Genomic DNA, 7439 nt, shown 5'->3' on the forward strand with positions numbered 1-7439 from the left:
AACAACGGGTATGACACACATGTGGTACACAGGCTCAATCAAAAAATAAAAACACAAATAAAAAACAAACACAACATTTCCACAATACAAAAGAACTCACAAGATGAAAACTTACAAACACACTCAACAAACACACACAATGACAACACCACACAGAAAAGAACCAGATGGTACACCATGACCTACACACATAAACTAACACACAGAGTTGCAAACATCCTAAAGAGACAGGGCTTCAAAATAGCATATAAGCCTGGGCAAACCCTTCAATCACACCTAAGCCAGCCAGCTACCAAGAGGGACAAATTCCAACAATCAGGAATATATAAACTTGAATGTCAAAGTTGTGATGCAGTATACATAGGCATGACATGCAGGAATTTTGAAACAAGATACAAAGAACATATCAGATGTTGGAAGTATGAAACAAACCATTCCACATTTGCAGAGCATTTAAAACACTACAACCATCATCCTACAAACATGGAACAAGAAATGAAAATAATGAGAATAAGCAACCATGACAAACATCTTATACAAATGCAAGAAAACTTCCACATCCAGAAAGCCATAGCAGAAAACAAACATGTGATAAATGAACAAACACACATCAGCACAGGCTCCTTACTACAATTAATAAAGGAAATGATAACATAAAAGAAAAGTATATAACACCAAAATACACACACACACACACACACACACACACACACACACACACATACACAGCTGACCCCCACCCCCAAAAAAAAAAAAAAAAAAAAAAAAAAAAATTATGCATAACACCAAAATACAGACAGACACACATACACAGCACAAAGGAAAAAATATATATATATATATATATATCACACCAAAACACACACACACATACAAAGGACATAAACAAAAATAAATAATTAAATACAAAAAAATTAAATTAAATTAATATGACACCAAAAACACACACACACAAGCGCATACACAAATGCATACACGAACAACGAACAGACCACAGATACTTCGATAGTTACACTCGTAAGTTTGGCAGTAATATTCGATCTCTGGCAAAAACATTTGACAGTCGGCAACAGAAACCAAAACATTGCATTAAAAAAAAGCGTTCAGTGCATAGTGCTGTGGAATGCAGAAAAAACAGCAAATTGGCGCTCATAGGAAGAAGAACAAGACCAAAAATGCAACAGGAGCGTAATATGTAAGAAACTGTCTACACAACCTGTAAGTACAGTTCAAAACATTACTACTTAATAGGAAATACCAACCACCAGAACTGTTTATAACCTATAGGCACAGTGACAAAAATGTAAATAAAATAGCTAACATATGTACATATTACAGGCCACTGATGATGCCTTGCAGAAAATAAAGGCGAAACGCGTATGGCACTAACATTGTGTTTCATTCAGTTGCTGTCAGACGGTCCATAAGTGAAAATCATCAACATACCGTAGTATTACGCGCAACTGAGGAGGACAGGACCAAAAAATTGAAGATGTTATAGTACATATTTCAGCAACACAATAGGCTTCATCAGTTGTTATCTTAACAAAACCGTCCGGAAAGTTGATACTGTGTGTCTACATCTACATTTCTACATTTATACTCCGCAAGCCACCGAAAGGTGTGTGGCGGAGGGCATTTTACGTGCCACTGTCATTACCTCCCTTTCCTGTTCCAGTCGCGTATGGTTCGCGGGAAGAACGACTGTCTGAAAGCCTCCGTGCGCGCTCTAATCTCTCTAATTTTACATTCGTGATCTCCTCGGGAGCAAGCTACACCGCGATGCAGAGCGCCTCTCTTGCAGAGTCTGCCACTTGAGTTTATTAAACATCTCCGTAACGCTATCACGGTTACCAAATAACACTGTGACGAAACGCGCCGCTCTTCTTTGGATCTTCTCTATCTCCTCCGTCAAACCGATCTGGTACGGATCCCACACTGATGAGCAATACTCAAGTATAGGTCGAACGAGACTTTTGTAAGCCACCTCCTTTGTTGATGGACTACATTTTCTAAGCACTCTCCCAATGAATCTCAACCTGGTACCCGCCTTACCAACAATTAATTTTATATGATCATTCCACTTCAAATCGTTCCGCACGCATACTCCCAGATATTTTACAGAAGTAACTGCTACCAGTGTTTGTTCCGCTATCATGTAATCATACAATAAAGGATCCTTCTTTCTATGTATTCGCAATACATTACATTTGTCTATGTTAAGGGACAGTTGCTACTCCCTGCACCAAGTGCCTATCCGCTGCAGATCTTCCTGCATTTCGCTACAATTTTCTAATGCTGCAACTTCTCTGTATACTACAGCATCATCCGCGAAAAGCCGCATGGAACTTCCGACACTATCTACTAGGTCATTTATATATATTGTGAAAAGCAATGGTCCCATAACACTCCCCTGTGGCACGCCAGAGGTTACTTTAACGTCTGTAGACGTCTCTCCATTGATAACAACATGCTGTGTTCTGTTTGCTAAAAACTCTTCAATCCAGCCACACAGCTGGTCTGATATTCCGTAGGCTCTTACTTTGTTTATCAGGCGACAGTGCGGAACTGTATCGAACGCCTTCCGGAAGTCAAGAAAAATAGCATCTACCTGGGAGCCTGTATCTAATATTTTCTGGGTCTCATGAACAAATAAAGCGAGTTGGGTCTCACACGATCGCTGTTTCCGGAATCCATGTTGATTCCTACATAGTAGATTCTGGGTTTCCAAAAACGACATGATACTCGAGCAAAAAACATGTTCTAAAATTCTACAACAGATCGACGTCAGAGATATAGGTCTATAGTTTTGCGCAACTGCTCGACGAGCCTTCTTGATGACAGGGACTACCTGTGCTCTTTTCCAATCATTTGGAACCCTCCGTTCCTCTAGAGACTTGCGGTACACGGCTGTTAGAAGGGGGGCAAGTTCTTTCGCGTACTCTGTGTAGAATCGAATTGGTATCCAGTCAGGTCGAGTGGACTTTCCTCTGTTGAGTGATTCCAGTTGCTTTTCTATTCCCTGGACACTTATTTCGATGTCAGCCATTTTTTCGTTTGTGCGAGGATTTAGAGAAGGAATTGCAGTGCGGTCTTCCTCTGTGAAACAGCTTTGGAAAAAGGTGTTTAGTATTTCAGCTTTACGCGTGTCATCCTCTGTTTCAATGCCATCATCATCCCGGAGTGTCTGGATATGCTGTTTCGAGCCACTTACTGATTTAACGTAAGACCAGAACTTCCTAGGACTTTCTGTCAAGTCGGTACATAGAATTTTACTTTCGAATTCACTGAACGCTTCACGCATAGCCCTTCTTACGCTAACTTTGACGTCGTTTAGCTTCTGTTTGTCTGAGAGGTTTTGGCTGCGTTTAAACTTGGAGTGAAGCTCTCTTTGCTTTCGCAGTAGTTTCCTAAATTTGTTGTTGTACCACGGTGGGTTTTTCCCGTCCCTCACAGTTTTACTCGGCACATACCTGTCTAAAACGCATTTTATGATTGCCTTGAACTTTTTCCATAAACACTCAACATTGTCAGTGTCGGAACAGAAATTTTCGTTTTGATCTGTTAGGTAGTCTGAAATCTGCCTTCTATTACTCTTGCTAGACAGATAAACCTTCCTCCCTTTTTTTATATTCCTATTAACTTCCATATTCAGGGATGCTGCAACGGCCTTATGATCACTGATTCCCTGTTCTATGCTTACAGAGTCGAAAAGTTCGGGTCTGTGGAACATTTCCGAGCCATCGCCGATTTGCCAGCTACAACGACGGTAAATGAACTGCAAGCGATGTTAGGCATGATCAATTACTACCACCGCAATATACCCCATGCCTCTTCTCTTGCAGCTCCTCTGGATTACTACGCCACAGTCAACCCACAAACTGTTATAGCAACATTTCCATTGCCTCGCCCGGAAGACTTGTTTGGTCGGTTGGCAGAATGTTTTTTTCCAAGATAGATTTGCAGGATGCCTATCTTCAATTACCACTTTATGAAGAAACCCAAAGGTTCTTGGTAGTGTATACTCACCTCGGGTTGTACAAATACAAACGCATTCCTTTCAGATGTGCTTCTGCCCCAGCTATATTTGAACCTTATCTACAAACCCTTTGTGCATCGGTACCCTCTTGCCTTGACTATTTAGATGACATTGTCATGTCTGGAGTGACACCGACGGACCATTTACAAAACTTGCGTCATCTGTTTCAAGTGCTTCAGGAGAATGGACTGAAAATAAACAGACAAGTGCACCTTCTTCGAGAGTGAACTGACTTTCCTTGGACATGTAATCAATTCTCAGGACATACACCCATCGCCGGAACATTTCCGAGCCATCGCCGATTTGCCAGCTACAACGACGGTAAATGAACTGCAAGCGACGTTAGGTATGATCAATTACTACCACCGCAATATACCCCATGCCTCTTCTCTTGCAGCTCCTCTTCACCGTCTTCGACGGAAAAACGATCCGTTTGTTTGGTCACCAGAATGTGGCAAGGCTTTCCAGAAGCTGAAAGCATCGTTGTTATCTAGTACTTCTTTAACACCCTTCGATTCACAGAAACCATTAGTTCTCATGGTTGATGCTTCTAATCTTGGGATCGGGGCGGTTCTTGCCCATAAAACCGGTCCAATTTCTTTTGCATCTAAATTGCTCTCATCTGCTCAGAAAAATTATTCGCATATCGAGAAGGAAGCTTTAGGTGTGACAAAATTCCATGATTTCTTGTATGGTCACAAGTTTATTCTCATCACCGATCATAAACCATTGACTTCGTTGTTTCACCCATCGAAGCCCGTACCTCCACGTCCAGCGCAAAAATTGATTCGCTGGTCTTCATTTATTTCGCAGTACCGTTACGACGGTCTGCTGCTCAGCACAGTAACGATGACGCGTTATCTCGTCTTCCCATTTCTGAAGACCTAACTTTTGATGCATCTGAACAGACTTGTATGTTTATTGATTTACAAAACGATGATGTTGTTGAAGGTTTTCCGCTCGACTATCGTCTCGTAGCGGCCGGTACTGCTGCCGATTCTTCTCTTAAACTTGATTTGGCCTTCTTCTAGTTCACGGGTTTCAGATTCTGTTGCTCGCCGTTTCTTTGCACACAACGTGGTGTTCTTTTGCTCCGCACGGAGAATGATCAGTCCCGTGTTGTCGTCCCACTTTCTTTGAAATCCGCTGTGTTCCGCTTGCTACATCGAGGTCATTACGGTCTTGTACGGAAGAAATAGTTTAAAAAAAAATGGCTCTGAGCACTATGGGACTTGACTTCTGAGGTCATCAGTCCCCTAGAACTTAGAACTACTTATACAAAACTAACCCAAGGACATCACACACACCCATGCCCGAGGCAGGATTCGATCCTGCGACCGTAGCGGTCACGCGGTTCTAGACTGTAGCGCCCAGAACCGCTCGGCCACCCGGCCGGCAGAAACAGTTAGCTCGCCGTCCCTGTACCTGGTTTGGTATCGATTCTGATATTAACAATCTTTGTTCTTCTTGCACGGCGTGTACTACCCATCAATCTGCACCGCCACAGACATTTTTCTCTTGGCCCCGTGCCACCGCACCTAGGCAAAGCTTGAATTTTGGAACGCACGATGGTTGATTGTCATCGATTCGTATTTCAATTTTCACTTCGTTGTGCAGATGCCATCAACGACTTCATCAGCTACGATTCGTGCCTTCACTTCAATTTTTTGCATTGAGGCATCAAGTTATCGTTACCGACGATGGACCCCAGTTTGTCTCTTCCGAGTTCGAGAATATTTGTGACTCGCAAGGTGGTCAGCATATCACTTCTGCTCCGTTATCGCCTCTGTCGAACGGTGCTGATGAATGTTTTGTTCGCACATTGAAGACGCAAATGTCTAAGTTGCGCGAGTCGCATTCTCGGGAAGCTGCAGTACTACTGTTTTTGGCCTCTTACCGGTCATAGCCACGCTCTGGCTCGTCAGCGGCTGAATTGTTACACGGTCGTCCGCATCGGACATTGATGCAATTTGCTACATCCACCGAAGTGTGTGTCTGCGCTACGGCTGATTCCCAAGTTTTTGCCCGAAGACGTTGTATCTTTTCGCAACATTCGTCGCTGGTTACAAGGTCGGTTTCTTCGTCTTGTACGTCGTTTCTGGCCCATCTGGAGAGGTGTGCCGGCATCAGAACCAGATGCGCCTTGTACGCCGAGGAGTCTCTGCCGCTCGTCGTATGATTTCAGGCCCGGTGCCGCGAGTCGACGCGCCTGCGCGGTTCCCCAGTGCCGCGCCGGAGCCGCCCGTAGTTAAGACATCGCTACGGCGGCCGGGTGATTCCTTGGGCCCATCGCGGATGACAGTGTGTGTGTGCCACCATACAGTGACGCCATGGTGGCCTCTACCCCCATGGTACGACCTGGTCCCATGGATTGTGATCAACATTTGTCCGTCGGGTGCCCCGGCCCGATGGAGGTCGACTCGGCGGACCCTCCTAACGTAGTATACACGCACACACCCCATGTTGACGTGCATCCTGGAGGCGGTTTTCTGGCGTTTCCGTGCTCCTCTCGGTCCGAATGGCGGGGTGCGGGTGGGCGAGCCTCGTTTGAAGTTCGGATCCCCACCCCCTCAACCACGTCATCATGGGGTCCTTCCACAGGCAGGCGTAAGGCCTACTCCACGTGTGTTCGGAAATTTGCGGGGGAGGAATATGGTGTCAACGTTAGACACCATGCTCGAGGTTGCGATAATTGATAGAGGTCCAGCACTTGCATCCTCTCTGGACTTTCTGGTGCTTGCAGCACCGCCGTTTGGCACGGACAGAGACTTGCAGATCGCACCGCCCGAGTCAGCTATAGGTCGTGAGCAAAGTCATATTAGAATAGCCTTCAGCTCGCTAGGTTCGCAGCCTCTATTTCGCACATCTATTACGCACGTAATACCAGAATTTTGTTATCTTGCCTTTTGCATAATGCAGTTAATGTTTGGTAATGAATCATTTGTATTCAAGAAAGATAGTTGTTATTAGCTATGTTCCTGAAGTGCAGTAGCAGGACAAAAAATTAAGTAAAAGTTATTTGCTAAAATATTCCAGTACTAATTATTATAGAATATTCCAGATTCCTACAACCACCCCACTCGTGCTAGCTTCAATCATCCCACTGCAAATCCCAGGGGTACCTATCGAAAAGCATTGTGCATTTGTGTGAGGTCATGACATGCTGCCATCGACCTTCACATCACATTTCCTTCAAAGGACGGTGGTGATCGTTGAGAGGAATTAGGATAGATCGTTAGTAAGAGGCATTTTAATTTTTTTGGCTTCAAGGGACCATGCCTGAGAACAGTTGCGCACATATTACATTTGGGTTATATCTCTCCATTAGCTTCTGTCGAAGTAAATCCGAATTTAATTTAACTGCTGTCCTATTTTCTCTCATGTGCCATTTAGAAAATAA

This window comes from Schistocerca serialis, chromosome 3 (assembly GCF_023864345.2).
Source record: "Schistocerca serialis cubense isolate TAMUIC-IGC-003099 chromosome 3, iqSchSeri2.2, whole genome shotgun sequence".
Classification (NCBI taxonomy): Eukaryota; Metazoa; Arthropoda; class Insecta; order Orthoptera; family Acrididae; genus Schistocerca; species Schistocerca serialis.